The sequence below is a fragment of the Anser anser genome, assembly GCF_964211835.1.
Source record: "Anser anser genome assembly, chromosome: 22".
Taxonomy (NCBI): Eukaryota; Metazoa; Chordata; class Aves; order Anseriformes; family Anatidae; genus Anser; species Anser anser.
Genome location: NC_139743.1, coordinates 8,305,444 through 8,321,226, shown reverse-complemented (window position 1 = coordinate 8,321,226; position 15,783 = coordinate 8,305,444). Strand labels below are relative to the sequence as shown.

At 45.9% G+C, this 15,783-nt stretch overlaps 1 protein-coding gene across 4 annotated transcripts in view; it reads right to left on the bottom strand.

Moving 5' to 3' along the window:
* The window catches only part of ARHGAP32 (Rho GTPase activating protein 32), a 259,764-nt gene extending 251,428 nt beyond the window's left edge, over window positions 1-8,336 (bottom strand). For all 4 annotated transcript variants that reach the window (XM_083808087.1, XM_083808088.1, XM_083808089.1 and 1 more), the window contains exon 1: window positions 8,065-8,336. The gene's annotated coding sequence lies outside the window, so the exon portion shown is untranslated. The remainder of the gene's footprint in view (window positions 1-8,064) is intronic.
* Window positions 8,337-15,783: the final 7,447 nt, after the last annotated feature.

The window sequence follows — 15,783 nt, the reverse complement described above, 5'->3', positions numbered from 1 at the left end:
GCTTCCTAGGCCAGAATTATTTGCACAGAACACACACACAAAGGGGGGGAGGGGAGAAAAACAACAAAAAACATTTAAAGATGCTATCAATCACCAAGATTTCTTCAAAACACAACAACAACAACAACAAAGGCCCACGGAAACATCTTTTTAAAACTTGCCTCAACAAAAATAAACACAAAGTGATAGAATTACCATTCCCGCATACCTAATTATCAAACCAGAGCTTGGTGGGAAGAACAAGTAAGGAAGTCTTCCAATTAACTAACTTATTTTTTTCTCCTTTAAATGTGGTCATTAAACCCTGCTGTAGAAAGATGTAGGAGAAAGCAGATCTCTGGTCTTCTGGCAGTTTTTCCCATTCTTGAACAATTCCTCCTTCAGATGCACAGCCACAAAGGTTCAAAGGTCCTCCCAGCCTTTGTTCTCAGTTCCAGCGTAGTTACAAACAAACTTTTGTTCCTGTTTCTTCAATGAAACAGGCTGCAGCAGTTACCAGTGGCTGAACTTCACATCTGAAGCTTGCCCTATGCATCATGCAACTGAAGGACTATGGAATCTCATTTACACTTCAAGAATAAATTATCAGAACTTTTTGTGAAATAAAACTATTGATTCAGGAAACTATCGAACCAACCTCCAGCAAACATTTTACACTTCTGCATATACATACAAGTGAGGAAGGATCAATACACTTCGGTTTACTTATTGTATCAAAGATTTTTTTTGTTTTATATGAACTCGTTTGTGAATTTTGTAAGATTCTACACATTTTAGTGTAAAAGTGATGCCTGTCAGCAACTTTAAAATAACACACACATGTACGCATACACATTGAAAACAAACAATAACACCCCAACCCTGAAATTTTCACAGCTTGTATCACAGCCAGAGAGCAAGGGGTGAGATGAAAACCGTAAGGACAAGTACTGGAAGTAGCTACTGAAGTACAGATTGATGGTTCCTAGCAGGTGGGAGTTGACTCTCTAGAGATGGTCCTTGTAAAACTCTAAACACAAAAGGCATCAAAGCCTTTTGTTTTCTTTCTTTTTTTTAAATAAATCATGCCTTCAGACTCGAGCACATGGGTTGGCCATTATCAAATCTAACGAAGACATTCATGAATCATAACAAGGACTAAAAAGAGTAAACCCCAGCAAACATTCAAAGGCTCTCGCAATAAGAAAAATGAAGCTCCAAGAGGGGTTCTCCAGCGACATCCTTCCACGACAACATATATGAGATGGATTCAGTGATCCCTATGGCTCCCCTCCAACTCGGGATATCCTGTGCTAGCCCTGTGTACAGCCCCAGTGAAGTCCGCACGAATATGCCCAAATTGTAACACTGAAACACCCTGATCAGTCACAAACCCAGTTACGCAGGAACGGATTTTGCCAATATAGAAAGTTCTACTTGGTCACGTCACAGCTGATTAATCCATTGATTACAACAAAAGCGTACAGCAGAGTTCTCCACTAGCATTACCTGGCCTTATGTCTTCAGTATAAAACTCATGCCTTCTAAAAATCTCTCATTCACGTTATCTAGAAAGAGCTGTATCCTTCATATGTCACAGACAATTAAAGGTTTGAAGGAAACTAAAAACGTATGTGGAATCAAACGCTTCCAAAAGCAACCGAGTGCCAAGTTCTAAAAAATGAGTTTCTGCATCTTATATCCTCGTAAACGTTGACCTAAACCAGCTGAAGTCTCTTTCCTGCAAGCTATTATCTTCATAATTACACATTTTTTTCCAAGTTTCCTAGAAATCTACCTTCCAAAGCCCTTCTGTTCCTTCTTTTCCTACTTGCACAGGATTTTTTTGCCTTTTTCCTCTTCCCTTGAGTCAGGGTCAACCTACAACGCGATTACTTTCTCCAGCTGCAAGGAAATCAAGGCAGATCCCCTAGCTCTCCAAATCCTGCTGCCACTTCTGTTTTCACAATGGCATGAAAAGACACCAACCTGCATTCAAAACACCAAGGACGGTATCATTTATTTTCACCCTGAGCACTCACCTTGAGCATTGTGAGTATTGAGACTGGAAAGTTCATCTACCAATTGCCAGGAAACATTGTTACTAAAAAATAAACAAAAAACCCAAAGCTTTAACATTTTAATAGACACTTGTTTAGCTGGTGATAAATATATCTCAGATAATGAGATACACAGAAGATTAAAGATGGTTTTCTGTAAGAAGCAAGAATTTTCAAATCACTTCTAAGAACCTAACACCTTCCTGTCAAAGTTATTTTTAGCAAAACTGATTATCTCAATCTGCCAGTAAGTGATGACAAAGCTTTTAGAATACCATCTTTCGTCCCTGTATCTTAAAAGCAAGCTGCCCCGAGCAATTCAATCATTGTCACCCTTCTCTACAACTGGGTTCTGGGGCTGTAGGACCGCCACCGTGCCTGCACACCGCTGAACTACCCGCCGCCACGAGCCCGACCCACTGCACGGGATGTCACCCGAACATGCTTCTGCTGTAAGAATTTTCACTCGCTTTGTGCTTTTACGCTTGCTGTAAGCCATGGTTCCGGTACAGGACCGAATCAAAACTAACAGAGGACTGACAGCTTGTTGATCTAGCATAAAGCCTGCTTACAAAGTAAACAAACGCCCACAAGATAAATTGGCACCATCGCAGTGAGTTTATCCAAGCACCGTGCTTGGTATCCTGTGACCACGACAGATCCACCATCAGCAGATACAAGGCTGGAGCCCAGGCTGCGGCTGACCAAGTGTCCCTCCATCCAGCGACAACCTCAGGCGCATTTAAGCACTTAATCTGAACCCTGAAACCCACGGTAAGGCAGGCTCCAAACTCCTCGTCACCCTGATTTAATGAATTAATGGTGGAAAAGGAAGAAACTCCGATTCCTCTGATTCTTAGAGTTATAATGCATACACTAAATCAATGCTTTCCACCCACAAATGTGAAAGGCTGACCTGTGGAAAGGCAAGGGAAGAGAAAGGAGGGGCAGCAACCACAGCTTCTAGAGAGGACCTGATGCCACCAAAGCAGCAGCGGGGCACAGAAGGGGAGGAGGCAATGAGCTCCACCTAAAGAAACCGCTAAACCCGCAGCTCTGATGTCTCAGCTTCTTACCATATTATAGTACGGACTCAGAAGAATGGCCCTCCCACTTAGATCAGTTCATTTTTCTATTCTTCATCGGAGAGAACAATTAAGATGACAGGAGGATGAATGAATCATTGATCAGTAGCGTATGCTGAACTATTGCTTCAGCTAGTGACTTCACCAGCATCAAGAGGACTTGCTCAAAATGCTGCAAGTAAGCTATGGAAAACAAATTGAAATAAAACACAGGTTCCTAAAATGATGGTTTTTACAAGTGGGGATTATGGGTGGAAAAGGAGCTGCAGAGCCTGATTTTCATCTAGCATCCATAGGTGACACTACAAACTCCAGCCTTACACGTCAGGATACAGCAACACAACAGCCAGTGAATGCAATAGTCATCACCTGAAAAACAAATCTAACCATATTCAAATTGTTAGAATGATGGTAGTTAATATTGAATTTAATCAGAAAGCAAGACAACATACGGAAGCACATACATGGCACGTTTACCAAACTGATTACAGTAAACCTGGTAGCAGTGGTTTATCAGCTTAAACAATCAGCACCTAATTAACTGTGCATTTAACAACTAGGTAATAAAGTTTCTTCTCAGGGAAAATCAGATTGCAAAAGTCAACATCAGCTTAGAGACGATTAACTTCCTGTCCACTGCTGGGAAAGCAAATCCAATTTACTAAATACTTCAAAGGGCAGTTTTTAATTATTTTGCCCACTTCCAAATAACGTAACACTACACACACACAAACACAATAAGCTGGCCTAGCTGGGTATTTGTAGAGACTCTAGGAACAGAGAACACCAAATAAGCAAAGCACATTACGAAGTTTTTGCGTGTTTAGGAACAGCCCCAGCCTAGTAGCTCCTAGGGCAGAAGTCCCAGCAGAGAGGCCGGCAGGAATCCTTACAGTAGGAACCCTGTGCGGCTGCAGCCTGCATAATCTGCAGCAAGATACTAACTTGGAACATTTCTTTCAGGCTTTCCATTACTCTGTATTTCTAAAGCAACTTCTAGGAAATAAATACACATTCTGAGTAGGATTTACCTACTTTACCCGGCTTCAAGCGGCACACGGACACATAGGAACATATGCACACGGAGCACCATACCGGCTACATATCTCCATAGTTTTACTCAGGAGAAATGGAGGCAATGCAGAAAAACTGTTCAGAGAAGCCCAGCAAGTCACCAATAAAAGCAGAAGTAGGATTCAAATGACCACTGCATAGCTGTATCAACGGAGAATGACAGCTTCTCTGCCGTCCTACCCTTTTTACCCAACACAACAATTAAAAATTGAAAATTCCTTTAAGTTTTCCAATTTTAATTGTTCAACACCAAAGATGGTGATATATTTTCAGCTACAATACAGGTTAAAAAACAAACACAAAACCCACAAACACAAAACTAATGTTTAAAAGAAACACTTCCAGCCCACCAGGCTCACAACTAGTGAATGGCTGCTGACCTGCAGCTGGACCATTATATCCGCAAGTTATGGGATTCTCCAAATTCGGGTTGGCTGGAAGACCTAATTTACATGACAATAACTATAAATAAAACAGCCTCTCTTTAGTGTCCATGGTATGCACATCCCTTCTCTCACTTTGGCTAAGAGTGCACAGCCAACCACTTCAAAAGATTAGCATTACAATAGAAATCACTATGAAAATCAACATGCTCAGACTGGCCAGACTTGTGGGCCTGCTTCACACCAGATACCAAATTGACTTATTTTTTCCAGTGAAAACTGTTGTGGATTTTAAAAGTTGATAAACACTTTAATTCATTAATTTCACATTACGGTATTAGACCTCTCCAGGGCAGCTACCACAGCCGAACAGCGAAGCTGAACAGCATTCCTTCTTGTAGGCACAGTCACTAAAGGCGCTTGCCTTTCAGTTCAAATTCTTGCCTACGTCTGGCGGAGGAGAATGAGTCTACCAGGAACCCTCTCAGCTCGGATGTTCATAAAATCCCTCCATCAGAAAGCTCGCAGCCTCTGCTGGAACAAGCTGCTGCTGCAGGCCACCAAGGGCTGAAATCAGGAATCGGAGCTGCAGCTCGAGCACAGCTGCGTGAAGGAACCGGCCCCACACACGCTACACCTGACAGAACACACGCAGTCCCAAGTGAGCAATCAGTCCAGGTTTTTGCAAGTAAAATGTACAAATTTACCTACATCTCTTTCTATCTTCTTTTTCTGCCCGTACTCTGGAATCACCCAAAATGGTATCGAGGCGACGACTGCGAGACAATAGCTTTTCTGCCATGCTCACAGCCACTGGGGTCAGATAGGAACTATGACTTTGATAAGAATATTTTGAGAGGAAGCACAAACAAAAATAATCACCCAGTTCATGAAGAGGCCAACATCTTCCTCTTATTTGTGGAGAGGAGGAAGCAAAGGACAAGGGAACCCACTGCAATTTTTCTGTCTTATACAAACTTCTCTAGCCACAATAAAGTAAGAAAAACATCATTTATTTTTGGAAATACGTATATTGGGCTCCTGAAAAACACACTGAATCTTTGTACAAATATATTACTGTGCTTGACCTGTTTGTTTTGAAACAAAGTTCACTGGAATCATCCCCATAACATGGCCTAACACTGCATGGAAAACAATGCCTTCAAATGGCAAAATAACATTTCCTTTACAAAAGTTCACAAAAGAAACGAAAGCCCAGGGGAAAATAGCCATAGTAGCACTGTTCCCCTTTTTACCAGTCAGATTTCCTCCACTCCCCCTGGGATCCTCACTGCCACAATCCCACCCCCTTAAGTTTACTGACATCACTGTATTTCCCCTCACTTGCACTACAGAAAAGTAGAATGTTAAGAACTGGGATGCAGACATTTCACAACCCATCAGCAAGTGGCACAAGAACACTGCAACATTCAGCTACAAACGCACAGAAAAATCTAAAAAATAAAACAATTCCTTAATGGCAGTTCTGCTGACCTGCCTCAGATGCTCTTTGCTTATTCAAAAACTTGATAAATATACTTTAAGTATACAAATCCCATGTTAAGACTACAAGCTGAACTATTGAACAATAATTTGCTTCTGGCAATGAACTACTATTTCTGTACATTATGCACGGTATTAATACTGCATTAATACTTTCAGTTCCATTGTTTCCCCAAATAATAGGTTTTATAAAACATATTGCCAGACTCTCATCCCATTTTTTTCCCTTTCATTGCCTCAATCACTATATGTCCTCAAAGGAATAAGATTCTTCCAGATGGCTTCAATACGAAACTTCATGAAATCATCAGACATACAAAGGTACACACTCTGGTATGGTGCTGGCAACCTTCAATACATTTCACGAAAACCGATCAGTCCAACCACAAGAACTATTTGCTTGCTCTTTATCATGAAGAATATATAATGTTTTACTTGCCAGTCAAAATAAATTGCTCAGTCAAGGCTAACCTAATTTTGCAAAACTGAAATGAAGAGACATCTGTGCAGCGGGAAATGAATTGCATGGTATTAAAGAAGCATACGTAGGACATTTGTCCCTATTCTGTGGAAAAGGTACCTCTCCCCTGCTCAGAACTCACACATTTGACAGAGATATTCTTGTAACAGTCTCAAGAGCCTAATCATCCTGCTCCATACCGAAAGAGGAGTGTCTTGTCATTTCTGGATCTCTCTCTTCAAGATTATATCTTTCTTGAAACGAAATAGCATATTTTAAGCTTCTAACTTCTCGCCTTCTCGCCTATTCCCCTGCACTGCATCCCTCCCAGTGACAGTATTGGCCAACACAACAAACTGGACTCCCATCCACAGTGAAGGCTGTCCAAGTCCCTGTCCAAAGTGCTGTTTTCTGCACTATCTCATGTAGAAAGTACAGAGGTGTAACAAAAAATGACTTCTTCCCATCACCTTCTTAGAATTCAAAAGTCACCAATGCAGTCTGGAACAGGAGACTGTGACATGAGATGGATTCTGGGGAGAAAGAGACGGGACCGCGGGGACGCATCGTTCCTGAGAGGAAATCTACGTGGGCACGTGCTTGTCAGTTTCAAAGGCTCGTTTACTTTCTCTCAAACTGACACGGCTGTTTGCCCAGAGCCCAAAAGAGAGATTAGGGATCTCCTTACAAGACCCTACACTGCTGTCCCCGCTCGCGTCCCTGTCTCAGGTCAGCGTGAAAGCCACCCAAGACAGAACTCCAGACCAAGCCGCCTCCAACAGCGCGGTGCCCGCGGTTCTCTTCACGGCGCTGTGACGGCATCGTACGGACGTGGTCTGCTGAGCACCCTCGTGGGTCTTCGCTGCACCTGAAAGGGTCTAACAAGGCATTAAGCGGCCCCGGTAAATGTCACTGAGGACACCTCGCACAATGGAGAACCAGGCCGGACGGCGGCTGCCCGGCACGGTGCTGTGCTCCCCACGTCTGGGAGCGCTGTGAGGCAGCACCACGCGGACCCAAACCCCGATTACCCCTCATTTCTCCACAAACGGCCGCCTGGCGATGGCGGGGCTCGCCGCGACACCCCCCTCCCTCCCCTCGGAGTCGGCGACACGGGACGGCGACACACCGCGGGGGGGACGGCGTCGGCTCCCCCGCTAAAACGCAGCGGGCGGGAAGAAAAACGACGGCCAAAACCAGCAAAAAAAGACGAAAACCCCCAAAACCACCGCCGCGAGACAGAGCCCCGGGCGCCTTTATTTATTGAATTATTATTTATTCATTTTCTCGCCCTCCCTCCCGGGGGGGGAACCGGCCGCTAACGGCCGGAGCCGCTGACAAAGCTCCCGCGCGCCCCCTCCCCTCGCCCCCGCCCCCACCCCAGCACCGCCTCCGCGACACGCGCGGCGCTATCGCGACACGAGGCGCCCCCCTCCCCTTCCTCAGGGAGTCCCCCCTCCATCACGGAGCCCCCTTCCCCCCCCCCCCCAATATCACAGAACCCCCCCACACGCACTCACCTCGCTCCGCCGCCGCGGGGGAACCGAGCCCGGGCGCCCTCACCGCCGCCTACCAGCCGCGTCCCGACATGGCCGCTGCCGTCGTCGCAGGTGAGGGGGCGACGCGCCCCGAGCCGCGGGGAAGGGCCCCGGGGCCGCTCCGTGGACGGGGGGAGCCGCGGCCGGCACACGCCCCCCTAGCACACGCTCCGCGGCGCAGAGAAAGGCTCCGGCCGCCAGCGGGGCCCATGCGCGCTGCTGCCGCCCGCCCGGCTCCGCCCCGCCGCGGGGAAAGGGCGGGCGCTGAGCGGGGCGGCGGAGGGTGGGCGCGGGGCGTGAGATGGCGGCCGGGGTGGGGGGGGGGGGCTGTTGGGTGGTGCGGGGGCTCACTGTGGTGCTGGGGGCCCTGCAGGGGGGCTGGGGGGTCGCGGGGGATCGCAGCGAGGCTGGGGGTCGTGCGGCTGCTGAGGGTGGGCGCAGACAGTGGACGGTGAGAGCGGGGTGGGGGTGGGGGTGCGCCTGAGGCAAGCACGAGGGGCTTCTGTGGGGGGAGTGTGGAGGGGGTGGGTGCTTCGTGGGGGCCCCCCCCAGCCTCCGATTTGCCCCCTACCCCAGCCTCCGGTTCGGGGCCGGGCTGGGGAAGGAAGGGTTTGCCCCCCCAGTGAGGGGCGAGCAGGGCTGCAAAGGCAATGGGGTCTTCTGGGGCTGTCCCCACAAACGCGACAAGAGGGATGGAGGTGAGGGCTTGCTGAGCCTGCTGCTGGGGCTGCAACTGCTGTTTGACCGGTTGCGTTGGAGGGAGAGGTGAGCATCCAAAATCTCATCAACGAGGTGCTGAAGTTTGTGTTCCTTAGTGTTCACGTGGCCAGGCTGGCTCCCTGCCTGAGCAATGGGGCCCAGCCAGGACAGAGGTGAAGGAGGTGCCTCCTGCACCTGGCCCTCACAACTCCCATGGTGGTGCAAGACCAAGGAGGGGCCACAGGGCTCACCTGCAGCTGGACTACTTGCACTGTGCACAATACACGCTTCTTCCCTGTGATACAGCTTCAGGTGTATTAAGTCTAGCCCCCAGACTGCTGCTTTATCAGGAAAGGTTAACTCACTTCAAAATTGAAGTGAGGTTTAGGTATTAACCACAAATTCCTTCCTCCAAAGGAGTGAAGCGTGTTCTGAAAGAGCCTGCTGTAACGGAGGAGCTCATAGGTGGAGATACTGCTCTTCTGTGCTGTGTTTTGGGAGCTGACCCCAGGCACTTTGTAATGTACACGTGCTTCATAGATGCTTTACTGTATCATCAGCATCTTCAGAAACACGTAACTTTATTTTGCTGGCAGTAGGCAACGTCGAAAATCCTTCCCTGATAATTATCTCCGCCCTTTGGTGACCGCAGAGGTTAGATATCCAATGGCTGGTGTGTATTTATGCCTTCAGTCATGGCATTGAGGCAGCTATGCCAGAGGCACAGCGGTGAATAACCCCGAGCCGTGTTGGGATGGTGTGCACCATGCACCTGGGGACTCACGCAGAGCTGTGGTTTGTGCTGTGATTCACCCTCCCGCTGATACCTACGTGGCCATTGCAAAACCAAATATCAAATGGCCCACTTGGTACACTTTTAGGAATCTTTTAAATGAGATTCATGGTGTAGGCTACTCCATGAGCTGGATTTAGTGGTTTTTGGTTTTTGCTTTCAGCTGGGAAACAGCGTAAATATAATACGTAATCTATGTTAAGACTACGCATGATACCAGCTATCCAGAGCGTTTGGATAAATGATACTGCTGTTTGCTAATTGGGAAGCTAGGGATAACAAGCCATAAGCATGTAGTAGTTCTGAGTTGTGAGCTTTAATTTAAGAGATTTGAAGAATTTTTTGTTGTTAAAGTTGTGAAGAAAATTTTCCAAGCCTGTCGTGGGTAACCGATGATAGCTGTAAATGTGCAGAGTCTGGAGCAATAGCTCTGAGACATGTGAACTGCTTCATGCCAGCGTATGCTGTGCCAGATGCCACAGACAAAATTGTAGTTAAGAACATTGGTGGGTTTGGGCTCCCTGTGTAAGGAGACGGCAAATAGCAAAGATATTGAACAGCATCCCCTAACGTGGGGAACAGCGTAGCTGTGTGGGCTAATAAACAAAAGAGGACACGAAAAGTGCATACATTAAGATGATGACGAGGCAAAATCATGTGATTTATTGTGCTGGTGCCTACAACTCTGATCCTGTCAAACCCGACAAGTTAATTAAGATGAGCCAGGACCGTGCCCACATGGCTCACTGCTGATAAAACCTGGGGGCACCGGCAGCGGCTCTGTTGACTCCGTATGTAGGAGGCTGAAGTTTTAGTGATGTGTGAGACGATCCCTATCTCTCCATTGCTGATCTGAGTGACTTCTAAATCCCTGGATGAAAAATACCCAGAGCATCCTGAAGTAGTGGAGCCTATCCCTCTTTATTAGATGCCACCATCTCTCTTGCGGTTTCAGTTCTTCCTTATTTTGACTGGCTGTCACTGGGTGATTTTTGAAAGGCTTGTTTGTTGCTCTTCCCAAGCAGAGTATTTTTCATTATGTCTGTCTAACTCAAAACAAATGGTGGGCTGCACATGGGAATGCAGCTTGAGAAAACTGGAGATCAAAGAGAGGTCTTGACTCTGTGCTGAGGATCCCTGCTGCATTTCCCCTTTAACTGCCTCCCACCAAGCTCGTGGCTTATGATTTGAAGCTTGCTGTCTTTCTTTTCTTTTGTCTGAACATCTTTTCTTGAAAACAACAATAATAATAAAGTGAGAATGTTTTCCCATTGCAAACTTTCTCTCTGTTTCTTGTTCCATCAGTCCTTCATCTTGCTAATTTTCTGGAAAACTTCAATGGCTCTTCAGGATGCCAGGAAATGCTTCAGCTTGAATGAAAAGTAAAGCACAGAGCCCTTGTATCCAGTTCACCCAAACAGGAAAGGGCTGATCTGAACTGCTTCAGCCCTTGCCAGTTAGAGGTTGCCGTTGTGTGTCTGGAGGGCTTGTCTGCCCTTTGCATGTTGGATCTGAAGGTCACTCTGCCCTGATCACCACATCAGCAAGTTAGCTAGCACTTTCAGGGGAAAAAAAAAAAATCCTACCCAAAGGATGGTAGGGAGAAATATGGCCAGGTGTCAGTTCCTGACACATCTCCGTTTTTACTTTCTTCTGCTAAAAACTGTGGTTTGGTATCAAGAGTATTGTTTTGGTTTTCTCCTCCCCTAGTGAGAACTTCCCTGAGCCGTGCAGTTTGTTACATATGTACATTTTTTTCCCCCGACTGAGACGCAAGATTAGGGAAACTAAAGGAGGGGATTTTTCCTGACTTAGAACTATTGGTTTTGGGGAGGGCTTTTTTATCTGGCAATGTCAGTGAAAGGATGCCTCGCTGTCAGCTGAGAGAAGCTGCAGAGAGCAGCTATGTTGCTGGCTGGTTCAGAGTGTTTTGTTGTTCCATATAAGCCGGCCTTCAGAAGATACTTTTGTGAGATAACACTGTATCTCTCCTTCCTTTACTTCACAATCTGCTTTTCTTCAATATTTTTCTTGGAATCAAATATTTATGAAAATAATCAGTTACATTCACAGATTTCTTCCGAGCTTTATTTATTTTGAGAAGATGCTGATGCTATTGCCAAGCAGTATGAGACTGTTTACAAAGTAAACTGGGACCACAACAAAGAAGCGTGAAAGTAAAAAGGTGGGAGAAAGGAAGAGTGAGAGACAATGTATTGCTGTTCCTGAAAGCTGCTTTGCATTTCTATAGCACCTTTCCTCCCAGTGTTTCAGGGCACATTGCAAGCATTAGTCATACCTCATGCTAGATTTGAGAGATGAGTGAGGCAGTTCCTGCCCCCATTTAGAGGAAAAAAATCTGGATATTTGGAACCCAGGGAGAAAATCTTTTCTGGACCTTTCTGTGGAAGCTGAACAGGTCACTTCTCTGTACTTCAGTATGTAAAAGTTAGGGCACTTCAATATAGCTTGCTAATTCTGTACAGCGCCTTGTATTTCTCCCAGAGGAAGTAGAAAGGACATTGAAATACAAAAAGAACGTGTGCGTTGGGTATCTGCAGTCTGCAGACCTCACAGGGCAGTTCTGCATCTCTTACATGACTTTAGATGCCAGAAAATTGTGTGCAACTTTGTAACCACTTAGAAATGTGAAGCCTACACTATGTTTTAAAAAGAAGTGGTGAGAGTAGGACAATACAGCGCTGCAGGGAGTTAACACATCAAGCTCAGTAGCCAGTGAATGAGCCAACTCATGGCAAAACTGACAAAAGTTTAAACCTATGCAAGTCTGAGTATGTTTGGCATGCTACTGGTGTCCTAGGTAATTTTTCTTTTCGTGCGTTTAGAGGGTTTGCCATATAGGGGTGCTGAATTTGGTTTGGGGCTTCTGGTTGATTACTGCGGAGAGACGTTGTTGAATTTATCGGCATCCTTACGAAGCTTAAAAAAGTGACTAGTTTGATTAACTGCAGTTTTAAACTGGTCTTCATTTCACTTGGTACAGCTTTTAATTCAGTTAGGATTGCAGAAACCTGTTGTGAAATCTTGACTCTGTTGAAGCCAGTAAGAGCATTGCTATTGACTTCGGTGATGAAGCCAGGCTTTTTTTTTCACAAAAAAAGTCAATGTTAATGATAAGAACAAGAGGCTTCATCCAAGTAACTTCACTAGCGGATTTGGTGTGTTTGAGAGGATTCTGGGGGAGGATAGACAAAGATTTCTTGTCTTTACCAATATTCCTAGTCATGTTTTCAAAGAACAAATGTATCTTTTTTTTTCTCCTGGCAATGGATATATTGATGGTCTGGCAGATTGCACAACTGAGCTGATGACACACTGCTCCATTCTGAACGTTTCATATTCAGACATCTTAGCTCCTATTCTTTAGAGATAGGAGAGGTTTTTTTCTTACAGTATCCTATGTCTAGACATTTTTTTAGCATTCTCACGTATCACAATCCTACTAACTCATATGGACAAACCCAAAATATGTCTCTCTTACTTAATCTCCACTCTTTGGAGGAGAGTATGTGGTGTACACAAAATGAGAGACCTTGCTGTGACCACATGCCCCTGCATGGTGCTTACACCTGGGAACAGAGCCTTGGCTCTTGAGCACTTGTCACCGATGATGCCACAGCTTGTTGCTGATGCACGGTGTCTTCCAGTGGAAACTGATAAACAGGAGATAGCTAATTAACGAGGTGATGTCAGGTGTGACGCTGGCACGTGTGTTGCGCATGATTAGCATGGGAGGTAAACTCTGATATTTTAATGAGGGTTTAAAAAGTTCTGGTGGGAATGAACCCTGCCACCCCAAGGTAGCACAGTCCCCAAATTCTTAGTATAGTTGATTTGGGTCCTTCAGTTGGGTGCATTTCTGTACACATGCACTTTGTATATCCAAGTGAATTCTAGGCTTACAAAGACACACATTCAGAATAACTGAGATCAGATTTTTAATGAACCATTCATTTAGACTTTCAAAAAAAAATTACCATACTCTGAAATGACTTGGCTGAAATAGTCATTGAATACTCGAAATGCTTGCAAACAATGATAGAGATTTGTAATATTCTCTAGCATTTAACTAAAGAATTGAACGTTTTTCCACCTCTTTAAAATTATTACTCTTCTGTCAGCTTTGTGGAGAACAGTGCATTTGGTTACACAAAGCAATAAGGAAGATTAGGAGTGTAACTAAATAAATTGATTTTTGAGACGATGAACCTCTTCATATTTACAAGATGTTCTCAGTGTACATGAGCAGGCCCTGGGACTATGCATATGTAAAGGTCAGGTAAGTATAAACACAAGTAGAGCAGAATATAACTTTATGTTCAAGCCTGTCTCTTTGATGGTCAAATCCACACAGACGAGCACGCGGCGTGCTGAATGGGATTCTTCCAGTTAGTGGGCTTACTTCTCCTTGCGTGCAAGTGTGGTGCTGTGCTTAGGATAGAGTAAAATTGCTCCTTTGACTGCTTGCTCTTTAATTCCCCCTTCGTAGTCTCACAAATACTCCTGGAGCAACATTGCCATGAAGTGTCTGTGAAATCAAGTGACTGGTTGAGTCAATCACTGGGACATTTCTCCGCGAAAGCAAACTTCGGGCATGCACATCCCTTCTCACCAGGTCACGGCAGCTGGAAAGTGGGATTGTATTGCAGCCGCTGGCCTGTTCACACTAGTTCTCTCTCTAGGCCACTTGTTCACCATTTTCTCTGTGCTTGCAGGCTTGCAATTTTTTTGGTATGATCTTACACAGATACCCCAGCTGTTAGGTGGGCGTTGCACCACCAGTTTTCCAAGCGGGTATGGGCACTGGCACGGGTGAGAACTGGCTCAGCTTGCTCTGGTAGTGAGACCAGAGATCAAGATGAGCCAAGGAGCACGTAAGAGGGGCCCTGCAGGACTGAAGAGACTCAGCGCTTGTGCACTTCTGTGGCTTACTAAGCAAGTAGTGAAGATCTGTATTTTGTAGCTTGACACTTGGATATGTTTCCTATGGAGAAACGGCACTGGGTTTTGGAAGTCTGTAGGAGTTCGGACATGTTAGCACTCTACCCACCCAGTGTGGAAAGAGCTGTGTAGGATATGGACTTCAAGTATCGTAGTACACCATTAAATGTGTAAAGATAAGGGAGTATTGCTCAGGGAAACCTGGCAACGTCCTGGAATCCAGCACTGCCACATGTTTGGCATCTGGTAGCTGTGGCCTAACTGAGTGTGCCATCTTAGTTCAGCAATTTCTCAGCTGGGAAGGAGCATCTGAGGCACTGGGTGATGGGGATCAGACATGCAGGATAGACCAGATCCTGGCTTGTTTTCGTAGTTACTGACTTAGTGCTTCTCCTCGTCGTATGTAGTGCAAATTATGCTGTGTAATAGTTTGTGTACTTATGACTTAACTGTATGTGGCTGGAGCTGCCAGTTCCTATTCGTGTCTCTCCGTTGCCTGAAGGGAGTGAACACAGCAGATTGGATTAGGCCTCAGGTCTTAATGTACAAGCTGGGCAAGAATCCTGCAAGAAACGCACAATATCTTTCATTTTTAGTCTTAGATTTTCTTCACCTCTTCTAGAGAGTGGCTTAAGGCCTAACACATGAGCTATAATAGCCAGCTGTACTGAGGACAACTGTGGCAACTCCTAATATCCAAATGTTGGACGTGGATTGCTGTGGAGGTAGGTGGGCTGCTGTAACCCTCAGCAGGTGGAATGGAGTTTAGAAGCTCTTTAGGTTGGAGAATAAGAAATTGAGGGATGGCTGCTAGGTGAGTGTCTGAAAGCACCAGGGAGAGGGCGTCTGGAGGCGAACTGATGAGCTGGGGAGAGCCTAAAACAAAGTGACTGGCTGTCAGCCGGGAAACCGGGATGCGCCCTGGGCTCTGCCTTTCCAGTCACACCCACTGATTGCAATCCCGCAAGAAGAGCAAGTGAGAGGGGGGAAAGTGAGGGGCTGCGTAGCGCAGGTGCTAGAAATGCCCTCTGGTACCTGCTAGCAGATGCAGGGCTTCTTTCTGTAGCTGGGGTGGATGGATGGCATTTCGGGGGCCTCCAGGAGAGCCTGGCAGAGCTGTCAAGTACTAGCACGTCACACACGAGGCAGACACTTGGTAGGCTGCTGCTTGCGGAAACCTGTGGGTGTTTTTCCCCCCACGTGCACTCCAGAGAGAGCATAATACAAGAAAGCTGTGTTTTGTGGAC